Source organism: Seriola lalandi, unplaced genomic scaffold (assembly GCF_002814215.2).
Source record: "Seriola lalandi dorsalis isolate HSWRI2012SDOR001 ecotype SW California unplaced genomic scaffold, Sedor1 jcf7180002054824, whole genome shotgun sequence".
Lineage (NCBI taxonomy): Eukaryota > Metazoa > Chordata > Actinopteri > Carangiformes > Carangidae > Seriola > Seriola lalandi.
Genome location: NW_019525377.1, coordinates 767844 through 783865, shown reverse-complemented (window position 1 = coordinate 783865; position 16022 = coordinate 767844). Strand labels below are relative to the sequence as shown.

General features: G+C 40.8%; 1 long non-coding RNA gene across 1 annotated transcript; it reads right to left on the bottom strand.

Moving 5' to 3' along the window:
* Positions 1-13146: 13146 nt before the first annotated feature.
* LOC147817946 (uncharacterized) lies at positions 13147-15326 on the bottom strand. Its single transcript, XR_015438468.1, has 4 exons — positions 15141-15326; positions 14793-14878; positions 14271-14368; positions 13147-13470 (listed from the first exon to the last, which is right to left on the bottom strand). It is a non-coding gene; the product is annotated as an uncharacterized LOC147817946 (long non-coding RNA).
* Positions 15327-16022: the final 696 nt, after the last annotated feature.

Here is a 16022-nt window from a genome sequence, read left to right as displayed (position 1 = left end):
CTGGTTTCCTGGTTACAGTTTAATCTGGGTGGAACTTGTTGATTTTATCACAGTAAATGCTTCTCCAGTAACCTCTGTGACTCTCTTCCTGCTCTGTACATTTTGAAATTTCCACATTAACAGTTTAAAATGAGGCAGAATACAAAGAGAAATATCATTTGTGATTGTAGGTTGTCCCACGTTGGAGTTAATTAATGCAATTAATGGCTGCTTGTAGGAGAACAGAGCAAAAATAAATATAAAGAAATGAGGGAGACATCAAGGGGAAATCTCGAGAAACAAACCATAATTATAGGAGACTTCCTGCTCTATCCCACCATCCAGAGCATGGCATAACATTCCTCTAGAACCTCCTCTAGAAAACAAAATAAACCATTCAATATTTATTCAGGTTTCTGTTCAGTGCACAAAGACCTACTGCTTCTGTGGTAGTTACAGCGATGCAAAGCAATGCAAATATAGTGTATTTACAAAGGGGAAACAGCCTATAGTGATCCTCCTATGCCATCTGGGTAATGGCCTCTGCTTTTTTTTAGTTGTGCTCTCTGTATCTGCTGCACTGTCCTAAGAGGCTACCTACTTAAAGGCTGGATGTAAACAGGAAATAGATGAATAAACTCAAATTAGCTACATGGATATACAGTTCGTCAAAGTACTGTAACATATTTTACTCGTTCTGATAAAACAGATATTAGAGCTCATGTACTTTATCTTTTAAAAGGGTGGAATAGAAGATAAAAGTCCGTCTGTGTGTGTGTGTGTGTGTGTGTGTGTGTGTGTGTGTTCTGGGCGTGGCTTGCCTGTGCTGGCTCCTGGCATCTCTACAAACAAAGTACTCCGGCTCACCCTCCATTCTTTGGCAGGCGGTTTAACCGGTTTCGTGCTTCTGAACTAAATAAGCCGGTTGTCACGTCAGCGCTCTCTTCCTCAGCCTGCCTCCACCCTCGACCTCTTCGACCCTTTTCTACAAACCTTTCTTAATAAAATATCCCTCTGTAAAGCACAACCTGTGTTGAGTTCTGTGTCTGCATACGGGTCCAAAACATGTGGGATATTATGGTCTTAAAAAGTTGATATGGCTGACATGGTATCAAACAGTTGCCTATTGACACAACCAGCAGACACGGAGCAATGTTAGCATTCATTCAGAGTTGTGTTTGTGGTGATCTGTTGAATGCAGAGCCAATATTCACTGCAGTTTGGTGCATAGCAGCCAAATGTGATGCCATGAGAGCAGTGAGAGTGAAACAAGCCTGCCAGTAAAGTGACAGGCTGTGAATCCAAAACAAGGAGCTGAAAGATGCTAATGCTCCATAGAGCTGAGGGGAACTGCAGAGCGAGGTGCTGCCTCTCTGGTCTGGGTCATAAACCAAAAGGAACGCCGTGCACATTACACACAGTCATTTGATCTACTGTTTATAGATCAGATGCCCTTGTTAAAGATGGCTATTGGTGGTGGAAAGAATCTGTGGAGATGACGGGTGGGGTCCTGGTTCTGGGAGCTCTCAGTCTGACTTTGCTCTGAGAGAGGTCCCAGGAGGAATCCTAACCAGAGGCCCCGAACAACATTAACCGGCTCTGTTGAAACGAAGGAGCAGCGGCTCTCCTCCGAGCTCCCTGCGGATGTCAGAGCTCCTCACCCTATCTCCAAAGAGGAAACTCATTTCAGCCACTTGTCTCCCATTCTTTCGTTCACTACCTCACGCTCATGACCACAGGTGAGGGTCGGAAACCGAGATCAACTGGTAAATCGAGATCAAGACCCCAAGAGACTTAAACACCTTCACTTGGGGCAGAAACTCCATCCCAGCCTGAAGAGAGCAATCCACTGTTTTCCAGTGACTGTGTCACCTCGTCTGGATCGGGGGAAACCAGGGCACCCTCTTCAAGCCATACCAGGGAGGGGAGCTTGCCGGAGAGCGTCTGGTGACCTGGTGTTGTCCCAGGGGGCCTGGTCGGGCACACAAGGTTGAATTCAATTAAATCTATCTGCTCCTTTTCAGAAACAACTACAGGCTAAAAGCCTGCCTGTGACTCCTTCTAGTAATTGCTATATGCTGGGTATTTTTTAAAGGGAAAATGAAAACGATGAGCCTTTGGGAGGGTAAATATTAAATGTGATTGTTGTTGCCATGCATCAACACCTATAATCCCAACAGGCCCGTGTGAATCACTTCAAGACTAAAATTTACTCTCATAAACAAGTTAATCTCTTCTTCACGGTTGGGATAGTTTGCACTGTTGTTGCTCTGACAAAGCATCAAAGGCATCATTCACCAATTCACCCAGACAGGCTCCTCTGCTCAACCTCTCTCTGCCCTTTTTATTTCAGCTCTCTCTCTCTCACTGTTTGCACCATCAACAGTCCTCCGAAGAACAGCGGGGTTACTTAGCAGCTTTGACGGATAGGTGCCTCTCATGTGGACAACAGTTCATTTCGTCCTCTGTCACAGTCTGATTGGTCACAACACAGTTTCATAATGAACCGAAATATCTTCAAACTTCTCACAGTGTTTCCTATACATTCATTTATTTGTGTGATTTATTTGCCTGCGACACTATCAGCATTGAACACACTAACGTCCGTCTAACGTCGTCTAGCCTCCCTGGTTTCTATTGCAGAACCGATCCACTGATTTTCTCTTCTTTAAACAACCAACACAATAATAACAACAAGACACTTCAAGAAGTAGCCCTCTTATAACTGCAATGACATATCAAATGAACATGTAATGAACCGATGATTCATGATGAGATCACGAATAAACAAACAAAGCCTTAATGTTCAGAAATTGCCCGACTGTCCCATTGTGTAGAGGGTGGACCATCCATTATTCAGGGAATGAATAGGCCTACAGGAGAATCAGCGGTTTAGCATATTAAGTCAGGGATAAGAGGGATGTCTGCACTCATAAAAACTGAGATTAAAAGTTTAGAAGACACTGTGTAGCCTGCGCTGTCACTCTGCCAGTAGAAAGAAACAGGGTGTAGTGCTGACAGGGCAGAGAGTTAAATTACAGTGTTCATTAAGCTGTCTCTAAATCCACACTCTGCTGGGAGCAACATCTGACACGCTGGTTAATGCCGCTGTCCAACACACACAAACCAACACACATGGACAGAGAACATATGCATAATCATGTTGGGCTATGTTATGAGACAGAACAAGTAGAGCAAAGAAAAGCAAATAAAGAAAAGAGTGGATGTGCCGATCTGATATTGACTCTCTGCATTGATCTTGTAATTCACTGCCCTCTTATGGTGGCAGCAGGCTGTTGTCTCTTGGAGCTATGTCGGACCTCAGAACTAGAAGTGGATGAGGAAAAACTTTAATTAATTCCAAAAAAAACTTTAATGGGGAAAAAAATGGAAGAAACTTGAGGAAGAGCAACACAAGAGTAGATAAATTAGATTTTCTTTTAAAAACTCAAAAATAATTGATATCACGGCTGAGTGGTCTCAGGTGTCAGATTAAGGCTCCAGTCTCTTTCGGTGGGGCATAGGTTTGAAACCCACCACTGCCAGGGTTTTGTCATGAATCCTGCTGTAACAGTAACATACAGCAAAACCTCCACCTGAAATCAGGAAAAGTCAGAACACTGTGTGGTCAGAGGGTAGAGCAGGACATCCTCTGTTCAAACGGTCAGTGGAGCGATTCCTGGATTCTCCAGTCTGCATGTTGGAGTGCCCTCGGGCAAAGGTACCGAACCCCAAATTTCCCCCCAATGCGACATTGATGTGTGATAGAAGAGCGCTAGGTGAAAGCCCTGTGAGTGTAAGTGCAGTCCATTAACGGTCAAAGCACATGTTATTAAACTTGTTTTGAATCCAATGGTACCATTTAATATAAATCCTTGTAGTTTCACTCATTTTATTTTTCACAAAACTAATTTAAAGTTCCTCCAGACACGTTTTTAACTATGTAAAAATCCTCTGTTATGATTAATATTTAGCTTAACATAGTTTTCTCAAATAAAAAGTGGAAGAAAAAAAAAAAATTAAAAACAGGGTCTGGAGCTCATCTACTCTTCCTCTTGTGCCCCGCCCACCACCTGCTTGCCCGAGGTTGACAGGTGAAAGAGCAGAGAGTATCAAGATAGTTAGAGGAGGAAACCTCAAAGAGACTCAGCCACATGTTTGAGCCTCAGTCAGACCCAGACTCAGAGACTAGCCGCTTACCCTAACTTTAACCATCACAACTGAATGCTAATTTAAAAATTAGCATAGCTCAGAGGCCAGATCATTTAATTTGCAAGCACCAAGAAGAGAACGAGGGAAGTTAGACAACTGGAACAGAAAATTAAAAAGGTCGAACAACAACATAAACAAACTTCAGATTCTATACTCCTGATGCACAAATACAACAGTCTAATTGCAGAGAGGATTGAAGGCAATTTAAAGTGTACCAATCAAAGATATTACGAACGTGGTAACGGGGCGAGCAGGTAATTAGCATTTAGACTAAGAAAGTGACGTTCATCACATGAAGTACCAAAGATAAAATCTAGTAATTCAACTAATCCTCTTTCTAAGCTAGATGAAATTCCTTGAAAATCCTTTGCTGGATTTTACAAATCTTTATACAACAATTCAGACACTCGATCCGATGTTTTGCTTTCTCTTCCTCCCTCTCTCGCTCTCTGAAGTTGATGTTGAATACTTGCAGCAGTCGTCACAGAAGAGTTTATTCAAAGAACCAATCACGACAGCCGACATGATCTATATATTTATGGTGTTTACCTAAAGCACGGTGCTATGAAGGGAAAACTAGCAAAACCAATAATTGCTTTGAACACGCTGTAGTCGACACATTATTTACAGTACAGTCCATCAATGGTCATTGTTATGTCCCATCTAGGGGTGGCCAGGACACTACATGAATACCACATCTTCCCCGAGTCCCAAGTAGCCACAGAAACGAATACTTAACTTATCAACAGGAGTATTTATTTATAGCAAAGAGCAACTTATAACTTCAGGGTGGACACAGGCCAAAATAACAAGCTGCGCCCCCAATCACCGTCGGGTCCCGACACACATAAATTTGTCAAAACACAAAGAGAACACAAACAGCGAAATACCGTACGACCGCAGTCGTAACAGTTATCAAATGCTGATGACATTATTGAACATTTTCTTTGCAGAGTGCTTTTTCATTTACTGTAATACGACAACAAAAAGCCTACAGCAGCTGGCCAATGGTGGCGGTTTCCAGTCGAAGGCCCGTCTGTTGTTGAGTTTGATCGGGGTAATTTAAACCTGCTCCTCCTGGAAAAAACCTTGCAATGGACATTTGTTTAGCCATTGCTAGAGTTAACTATTATCCACCACCAGGCTACTCGCTTTAAGCTAATAACATTAGCTAGCACTAACTCGCTGCTGCTTATTTCTGCCCTTAATGAGGTCTTTCACAATTATGTCTCCAACGATCCAAAAACAGTCAATCTAGGTGTATTTCCACAAGGCTTTAAGAGAAGGACTAAAAAGCTATTTGCTACAAGTCCCATTAGGGGCTGTCATAAAGTGTATTACAGCAAAATGTACAACATTTGGATCCAGGGAGTATGGGAATTGATGAGATAGAGCAAATAACAAGCATTAAGGCTCCAAAACCAATTTATAAAAAAAGATGGAGCCCTGTTAATGCAATGAAGTCGTATTCTGTGCCATCCATCAATATACTCCACTCCTACATACATCTCCCATCCCCAACTCTTTTTTCCTGTGAGGTTTCTATATTATATATATTTGACTGATATGATTGTTTGTGATACATGGACATACACTCACTCTAATGCTGCTGGATGAAAAAAAATGGCACTCAGTAGAGCACATACCTCCACCAAGGCCAGAAAAATCCTACATATGTCTGAATATTATCTGGATCTGCACCACACTGTACAAAGTCATTGATCTCACACCATCACAGTGAGAGTTCGGGTTATTTGATGTGGCGTTGTATGAGGTACTTATCCATAATCAGTCCATCTATCTGCAGTAGACTTGTGTTGGCACGTTTCCAGCTTGGAGAAGCAGGCAGACAGAAGCTGAGCGATGTGTTCGGGACAGCACAAAAAAAAAATATCATTGTAAGTGTACACTATATTTTTTAATATTTTCGCATAAGTGCACTGTTTCATGCCTAGATCAGGTGTTTGAGTCATAGTTTGTGGAAGAGACAACAAATAAAGGTTCAGTCCACACTAATTCATTTAAGGAATGCATTTTAAAATGTGTCACATTGCCACTAGCGCACACTGAGCATGTGCGTGCCAATGTAAACAGGAAGCAGATTGTCCGCTCTGCAGTTGGTTGCTTAGTTGCAGAGAATACTACGAACGAGGAACAGCAATGCCATAAAGTAAGAGAAGTAAGGTTGTTTTATTTTTTTTTTGCTTCTACTGACAATGAGATGGAAATGTTACTGAAGCGGAAAACACAGATTGGGAATTGTTTTGATCAGGAAAAGCTTAACGTGACAGGAGCACGATGTCTTGAATGATGAAACCCAATCAGGGAGGAAACGTGGGTGTCTGCATCATCGATTCCAAGTCTCAATTTCTGCCCGAGTTTTCAAACTGAAACGGGGCCAACAGTGTTTCCAAAATCTTAAAAAACTCACAAAAAAGTGATTGTGTTTTAAAACAAAAACGTTCTAGTGTGGATGTAGCCTGAATCTGAGAAGACTGCACAGGGACTTTCATAATTTTTCCCTCGGTGGCTGGAACAACAGTGTTAACTTTCAAACTTTGTCAGAATTGGGCTTTGGGGGTGGAGTAGCTCGTTATTCTTGACTCGTTACTGAGGCAGCATCAAGGCTGCCAGGATAACTCAGCAGCGATACCAGCTGTTGGGCCTACAAGCATGCACTGATGCTCGCTCCCTCGCTCCCCTGCTCTCTCTCTCTCTCTCTCTCGCCGTGTGCCTTTCTCAGATGTTGTCATTAAGGAATAGAAAAAAAAAAGCTCCCTGACAGCAGGAGCAGCCGACCGATCTCCGCTTTAAACCACGGGTGTCAAGACACACGCACTTCCCTCACCTCACCCTGAGTAAATTGAAATTTCAACCTGAACTTTTTGATTGTTGAAACGGGGAAAGTCAAGACCGAGCTGTCGTGACGGAGATCTTGTTAGAAAAAATATGCTGGAAAGTAATCAGTCAACTGACCCAATATCACATCCTGCCATCTCTGATTTCACATGCGGCGTTTGGAAATTTGAAAGGAAAATGATACCATATAGCAGCAGAGATAACTGCTTTAAGTTTTTTAAAGCACACAGGATTTCATTACCAGTCATTAAATCGCATACAATTTTCACCTTGCTTGTTTCACATGAATTTGACCACTGTACGGTTTGTGTAGTGTTTATTTACGGCAAACGGCCAAACGTACTGAACTCATCTGTGTTTTGTTGTTGTAGCTGATAAATCAACGTGATCTCATGGGACTGAAATAGCGTTGAAATACAACACTTCTTGTGGGACATTTCTCATGTCATCTCTACGCATTTTAAGCTTTTCGTGTGTCATGTAATTGCTGTTGTGATGAGAGTTAGGGTTAAGGAGAGGGTTAGGGGTGTGGCCAGTGCGTACACTTACCACATTTACGAAGTGTTCTTGTGTTCTGTTTTTGTGACGAATCAGATTTTCACTGAAATTAAAACTGATCAGAAATGCCACTTTTTCTTAGTTTTCCCCATTTCCAACTTCACCTAAATCCTCTTGCCTTTCCTGTGCATATGAAATTGAGTAATGACGCTTATCTGATTTTATTCAGCGATTCCTACAGGCGACCGATTAAGGTGAATGGGAATGTGATCTTCCTACACAGCTAGCTGGCTATAGACACGAGGGCCCAAATCATCAATCTTTTTTTTAGCTGCGTCACTGCACACTGTACCAGCATGGCATTCTGCAAGAGTTTACATGTTTCTGTTCACTGTGCAGATGCGCTCAGCTCTGGTGCTGAATGTTAGCATGGCAGACTAAAGTACTTAGTGTAATTGACTCTTCTTAGGGAGCTGTCAGCAGCCCGACAGGAGAGAGGCTCTGTGCTGCGCTCAGATTTTTATAACTGAAGGCTGATCAGGATGTGTGCTTTTTATTCCTCTGTGTTTCTTTTGAAATGAAAGAAATCAAACGCAATTGCAATTCAGACTGATTATCAGGCTAATACACCATCAGGATAAGCCAAATTCTTTGCTCCCACTAGCCTGAATTGTGTGCATTTGTGTCCACTTGTCTTTGCACTGACTTGTAGTTGTGCCACCTCTTTAATTTGTATGTAGTCTGAATACATTTTCTTCCACCGGGTCCTTGGAGTGGCTGGCAGAGAGGTACATCTAGTGTTTGTTCTTTACTGTTTAAAGGACAAGAGAGCATCTACACCTGAAAGTATTTTGTGTCACTTAAGTTGATCTACAATTTCTCATTCAAGGCAGCCACTCCGCCGCAGCCTCAATTTGTTATTTCAGCTCAAGGCGTTTCACGATGAGATGATGCTTGAGTCGCCCTGAGAAAACGTGAATGACAGAGACACTCAAACATCTCACAAATACAAATTACTTTTTCTGTTTTCGTTTTTTTTTTTTTTTTAAAGTTCTCTTTCGGAAAAGTTCACAGTTCAGTCCTGCTGTTCGTCTGTTTAGTTGGGGGGTCTGATTACACAGTCAAATGACAGGGGGCATGGGAGCACGGTTATGCAAAAGAGACAGATGAAGAAAATGAGAAAGGGCAAGACCGAGACAGGAGAGAATGAATCGCAGTAATAGAGAAAAAGACAATGGCAAAAAAAAAAAAAAAAAGGTGAAAAGAAATGAGAACGGATGTGAAATTAGAGGAAGAGAAATGACAACCAGAGACAGAAGAGAAGGCTAAAGGAAGACAACCCACACATGCTGGTGCTGAATCGTGACAGAGAATAAGGCCACGCTCTGCCTTTCTATCTCTGCTCTGAGGGGGAGGCAATATATGTGCGTTTGTCGCTATGTGCATATGTGTGTGTGTGTGTGTGTGTGTGTGTGTGTGTGTGTGTGTGTTCCTGCTGACTGCAGGCACAGTTCCCTTCATTTGCACATTTCAAGAGCCAACCCCTCCACCTCCCTGCTCCCATGTCCCAAGGTCACTGGTTATTATATAAAATGCAGTTCCTTACAGACGCCAGGAGGGGATGAATTTGTCTACAGGAAATTACAATTGCGAACATGAGAAGGTGATGGAGAAGATGATGGCACAAGGCTGGCTGGCCCGGCTCAGGTGGAGGGAGTTCTGAGATGGACGGCGTCAATAACAAGGGGTGGACACAGTCATTAAGACGTGTGTAATCAAAGCAAACACTGTCTCTGTAAAGCATCGCAGGTGTTTACTCAGCTCTTGAGGTGTAGTGTGTGCACGTGTTGAGTTTGTATGAGATCTAATTATGCTGGTAAGTGGAGTAAGGTGTTCCTGCAGTAAGTTGGGCCCTGTAGGTCTTCGTGACACTGCCACCTAGGGAAGTGGACGACACCTGTGTGCGTCTTGTTTATATTTGTATATACATAGACCTATATATATTGTGTGGGTCATTTATTTACGTCGATTAACTAGCGCGTAAAGTTGAAAAAGATTTGGATAGTCTCATAGTTTTGCGTTGCTTCATTCCATGTGAGAGTCTGTTGGAAACACAGCATGGATATAAATAAGCAAAATACTACTGTTAATATTTCTGACTCGTTTCAATCAAGAGAAAATTCAAGAAAAATAATTCAGCAAAAGAAGACAAAATGGCTTCTTTTGCTTTTCTGTTTATATTGGTATCTTTATATCTATATACACAGGTATACGTACATAGAGAGAGAGAGAGGTCTTACTTTATTTTGGTATTTATGATTGTATATAATTGGTATTATTTGTCTAGTTTTAAAAGTTATAATTTGTTACATGAATATTTCATTAATATTTTAGCAGATTAACAGGAATATTATCAGAACATTTAAGAACTTTAAAAGAGATATTTTCAAAAATATCTGCAGAATTAATGGTTTGTTTTCAGGAATATTATCCTCCTTTTATGGTAGGCATATACAGGGGTTGAACAATGAAACTGAAACGCCTGGTTTTAGACCACAATAATTCATTAGTATGGTGTAGGGCCTCCTTTTGCGGCCAATACAGCATCAATTCGTCTTGGGAATGACAGATACAAGACTGCACAGTGGCCAGAGGGATTTTGAGCCATTCTTCTTGCAGAATAGTGGCCAGGTCACTACGTGATGCTGGTGGAGGAAAACGTTTCCTGACTCGCTCCTCCAAAACACCCCAAAGTGGCTCAATAATATTTAGATCAGGTGACTGTGCAGGCCATGGGAGATGTTCAACTTCACTTTCATGTTCATCAAACCACTCTGTCACCAGTCTTGCTGTGTGTATTGGTGCATTATCATCCTGATACACGGCACCGCCTTCAGGATACAATGTTTGAACCATTGGGTGCACATGGTCCTCCAGAATGGTTCGGTAGTCCTTGGTAGTGACGCGCCCATCTAGCACAAGTATCCATCCATCACTGATCCACCCCCCTGCTTCACTCTGGGCATGCAACAGTCTGGGTGGTACGCTTCTTTGGGGCTTCTCCACACCGTAACTCTCCCGGATGTGGGAAAGACAGTAAAGGTGGACTCATCAGAGAACGATACATGTTTCACATTGTCCACAGCCCAAGATTTGCGCTGCTGGCACCATTGAAACCGACATTTGGCATTGGCATGATCGACCAAAGGTTTGGCTGTAGCAGCCCGGCCGTGTATATTGACCCTGTGGAGCTTAAGGTGCACATTTAATTCTGCAGTGAGTTGGGCAGCTGTGGTTTTATGTTTTTTGGATACAATCCGGGTTAGCACCCGGACATCCCTTTCAGACAGCTTCATCTTGCGTCCACAGTTACTCCTGTTGGATGTGGTTCATCCTTCTTGGTGGTATGCTGACATTACCCTGGATACCGTGGCTTTTGAGACATCACAAACACTTGCTGTCTTGGTCACAGATGCGCCAGCAAGACATGCACCAACAATTTGTCCTCTTTTGAACTCTGATATGTCACCCATAATGTTGTGTGCATGGCAATATTTTGGGCAAAACTGTGCTATTACTCTGCAATGTGCAATCAATGAAGATTGGCCACCAGGCTGGTCAAATTTAGCCATGAAACCTCCAACACTAAATTGGCAGGTGTTTCAGTTTCATTGTCCAACCCCTGTATATGTGAATGTCATATGTTTGTCTTTATCTAAATCTGATCATTTGTGTTTGGAAAAACCTGAACTGAGAAAACGTGTGTGTTTCTGCACTAACAAGTATTTACAAACAGGAGTAAGACAGTCACACAGTCACACACACACACACACACGCACACGCACACACACACACACACACACACACAGGCCTTGGCAATGAGTGTTTCTATAGAGAGAGATACAGAGAACAAGGTTAGAGTTTAGGAGACGCAGCTTTTTGTTGATGGTTGTTCCATCTATGAGAAAGTGTCTGTGCATGTAATACAAATACATTGTCCTCTGAGTGTATGCACAACCACCCACATGTACACACATATTTTTGCATCTTCTATCTTTGTGAGGACACTCGTTGACATAATGTATTCCCCACCGCCTCATCACAACTAAATGCTTATACTCAACCTTTACACACACATACATGTACACACAAACAGATGTTTGTACAGTTATCTTTGTCTAGAATTGTCACTGACTCAAGGTTTGATGTTTTTTACATTCTGGGATGCTTTTCTGTTCACCACAATTTTAAAGAGTGGTTATTTGAGCGACCATAGCAGTTCTGAAAGCTGGAACAATACAAGGCAAAATCACAACTACCACTCAGTGGATGTATTTTGTTTTTGGGTCCATTCTGAGTTATAGCTCTACAGACTGCTGCAAGGATGTAGGTTTGCATATGTGCGGTAAGGACATGTTCTCCCCATAACTCCGTGGGTTCTCTGGGTGATCTGGCTTCCTCCCACACTCTAAGGAGATGCACATTATGTTAGTTGGAGACTCTATGATATTATTATACTGTGACTTATTATGCCTTACTATACTATGACGTTTTTTGATGTTTTCATGCCTTACTATACAATGACGTTTTTATGCCTTACTGTACTATGATGTTTTTATACCTTACTATACTATGACGTGTTCATGACATTTTATGCCTTACTATACTATGATGTTTTTATGATTTCCTATACCCGTTATCTTTTAGACAGCTGACAAGGTGGGTGCAATAGATGAGACTGCTGTCTCACAGTCAGAAGGTTGTGGGTTCAAATCCAGCACCTTTCTGGATTTACTATACACATACTGTATATATATATTTACGTCGCCATGGTTACTCGAATCGAGGTCACATCACACCATTCCCGATCACGTACTGATATAGTTTTCTCAACCGATGCCCATCCTCCCACTGCACCACAGCACATGACGTAAGCTGCACCATGTATATCATTATAATTGTAATCAATGTCAATATTGTAGAAAAGAAGCTAATCTTGATGATCAGTGCTAATGCAAATGCTAGCTAGCCCACCATTTTTTATTTGCAATCTATTGGTAGCTGCTAATGCTAATGCTAGCAAGCTACCCCACCCCTCTGTTCTGTTTTTCCCTGTTTTTTTCACCAATAAAAGGAGAAAAAAAAAGCTAATGCTAACACTAGCTGCTAATGCTAGCCCACCAGATAAACCAATAAAGAGAAAAAACATGCTAATTGAAGAAATCAGTGGTGAGGTTAAACAGACACAGGGAAAGAAGAAATGCTTTTGTGGACGTCTGTGTACAGAGATAAAGAGCAGAAAACTGTAAAACTCAGTGTGCAACATTGTCAGTGTGTGACACTGACAAATACGAATTTTGATCCTTGTCACTTCAGTGTCACACACTGTGGGAACTTTTAACCAGAGTTTTACAGTTTTCTGCTCTGTATCATGACACATGTTGACAAATTTTTGACCCTATTTTGAGCCTAGATACACGTATAGATACAGCCAACAACAGTTCACAATAACACCACAATAAGTTCCTTAACAACAAATCAGACAGTTTCCAAACAAGTATTTTAATTGTAATATTCAAGCCAAATATATTAATAATCACATCCACATTGTTTTCTGATGCATTCCATATGATGACAACTTAAATGTAATAAACAGAATATCATTTTAACTCATCTTAAACGTTAGACAATGATCTGTGTGGAAATGCAATTACACAAACTTGAATTTGTCATGCTGATTTATTTTACATCTTAACAAATGTTGATTTACAACTACAAACATTGGAATTATTTATTATCACTTTACAAGCTCAGTCATTTTTACCCTAATTTGACCCTATATACACGTAAGGGGTGGAGTCATGCGCATGACTTACCATTTCCGGAAGGTGTGGTTCTGACCCAAGGTGGATTCTGCCATCCCTATGAAAACACAAAAGGAAAAATAAGCACATGTCAAGCAGCTCCTCTTTTGACTATGAAATGTTTGAGGCAGTCTAAGGACAGAACATAAAAGATGTGTCAATCATGCACTTAAACCTCATTTAGCATATACTGTAATAAAGACAAGACTATGAATAAATCTGAACAAATTATATATATATATATATTTATAAAAAACAAACATTAGTGGTGAGGCAACACAAATACACTGGAAGATTCAGAGCTTCTGTCAACGTCTGTGTACACATGCAAATCACAAAACTGTAAAACTTGGTGCTCCAAATTCCTGAGGTTACAAGTAGAATTTAAATTCAGGTGTGAAAATAGGATCTGAATTCTACTTGTAACCTCCATGCACTTGCAGATTTATGAAGGCAAAGGCATACTGCAGGACACATGGGTGGTCCTTGGCGGGGTAAAGCAACATGAGGACGGGATGACGACATCACAAAGGCAGACTCAGAAAATAAGGTTTATTGCCAAGCAGGTTTTCACTTACAAGATATTTGGCTTGGTGTAGTATCCAATTAACGTATTCAGAGGAAATAAAATTTTTAAAAAAAAGTAAAATACTGCAACAGTCAAACATAAATATACATCGATACTTATATTAAAGAAAAAAAATTAATAAAACAATGAAAACAATCCTACAAAACTATGTACAAAAGTGTTTTAGAATGACAAAAACTCCTGCTGGGCAAGATGTGCAAAAGGTATTGATTAGGGGATGTGCAAAAGATCACAGTATAGACAATATCCGTCATGTGCAGGGATAATACCTCAAGGTGTTGATGTAATGTGGTTGATTGATGAGGCCAGATGCAGAAGAAAAGGCAGGTGCTGGTCCATCATTGGTGATTAGACTGGACTTCTGGTCCTGATACAGACAAACATGCGATAGGACCTTTAGATCATACAAGTTCTTTATAATCAAACATGTTAGATCTGTTGTGTGTGTATACTAAATTGTGAAGATAGATATGAATATGCAAGAAAATAAAGACAGTATGAATATTCTGAGATATACACAATGTGAACACTAGTAACAGTATGAATATTATAAAACGTAAATTAAGGGTAAACAACTAGAGGTATGATAAGAATTCAATGTACACACACTATATAACCAACATATTCAGCAGTACAAATATGGATATACTGTAAAATACATAACCAATATAGTCAGTGGTATATTTATTATTAAGAATCAACGGTATGGACGTGTATACACTGGGGGTCTGATTTAATCAGTGGTATAAACAAGTCTTACGTTTAAAAGTGAATGACAGCATGTTACTCACCTAGATCCTCCTCACTGTGTCTGGACTCTCTGCCGTTGGTGAGACAGGTGGAGGCGTGGAGTATTGCATCTGTACTGGCTCAGGTCCTGATGAAGACAGGTATGCTGAAATCTCCGGAGTAACAGTAATGTAAAGTGGTTACAACATGTTGAACCGATCGACGTGTATACAGCCGTTCTACTGGGTCCATACAATCTCATTTTACAGTCATCAGTTACAACCACTAGTAACCGCTAAAACGTCTGTCGACGACGTCAATATCACCACCTGAAATGTTTGTCGGTACGGTTTGTCAGTCGTTGCACTGATTATACTTTTAGCTAAAGAGCTAACATTGACGCTACTCACCTGGCTAACAGGAAAGTTGCGAGCTCGGCACCAAACTGCATCTCTTTCCTCTCAGGAGCTGTCTCCAGCGGTGGAAAGCCACATCGAGATTTACTCGTGTTGCTTCTTTTCTTTGCTGTTAAACGTGGTTTCTTGTCTCTTCCTGCCCTTCACTCTGGGTCAGTCTACTGCCTCAGACCCGCTCCGTGTCAGTTGGCTCACCGTATCCTGGGATACCAATAAACTTACATCATTACAGCAAACTTGGAACTAAGGACTTGAGTGAATTTTCTTCAATAACCTGCAGTGTCCACACATGAAGATCTTTTCTTCCCAAACATAAACACACTGTCTTATATGATAATATAGTACATTTTAATGTAGCACTTGTAGCCATAACATTGCTCAGTCTTATCAGCTAAGCTCTTCCTGGTTCCCTACACCCTCACTGTCATATTACACTCTCTGCCCCACATCAGACATACAATCACATGACTTTTGGACTCCACTGTAGCTGTAACAAATTGTCAATAGTTTTAAACATTAGAGTTCATATTTAATAGTCTTCAGCCATTATAGTTAATATCACTGTGCTGTTCCAACAGCATCACTTATTTAAGAGATTGTTACTCAAACAAATAAATATTAACTGTCTCACACATTAAGACTCATGATGAATAGTGATTATACTTGTTACTAAAAATTCTGTTGCACTGTTGATTCACTTACTTCTTTTTATTAAGCAAACTTACATGTGACAGTGAAATTCAGCTTTACCTTCATCCACAACTATTTTTTGATTTTAAATAGTTACAGTTGATTGTAAATTGTGTACTACAGTATTTGATTAATCCATTTATTCTTTTATACATGTTTCCAGTGTTGTAAATTGTTTAAATTAAT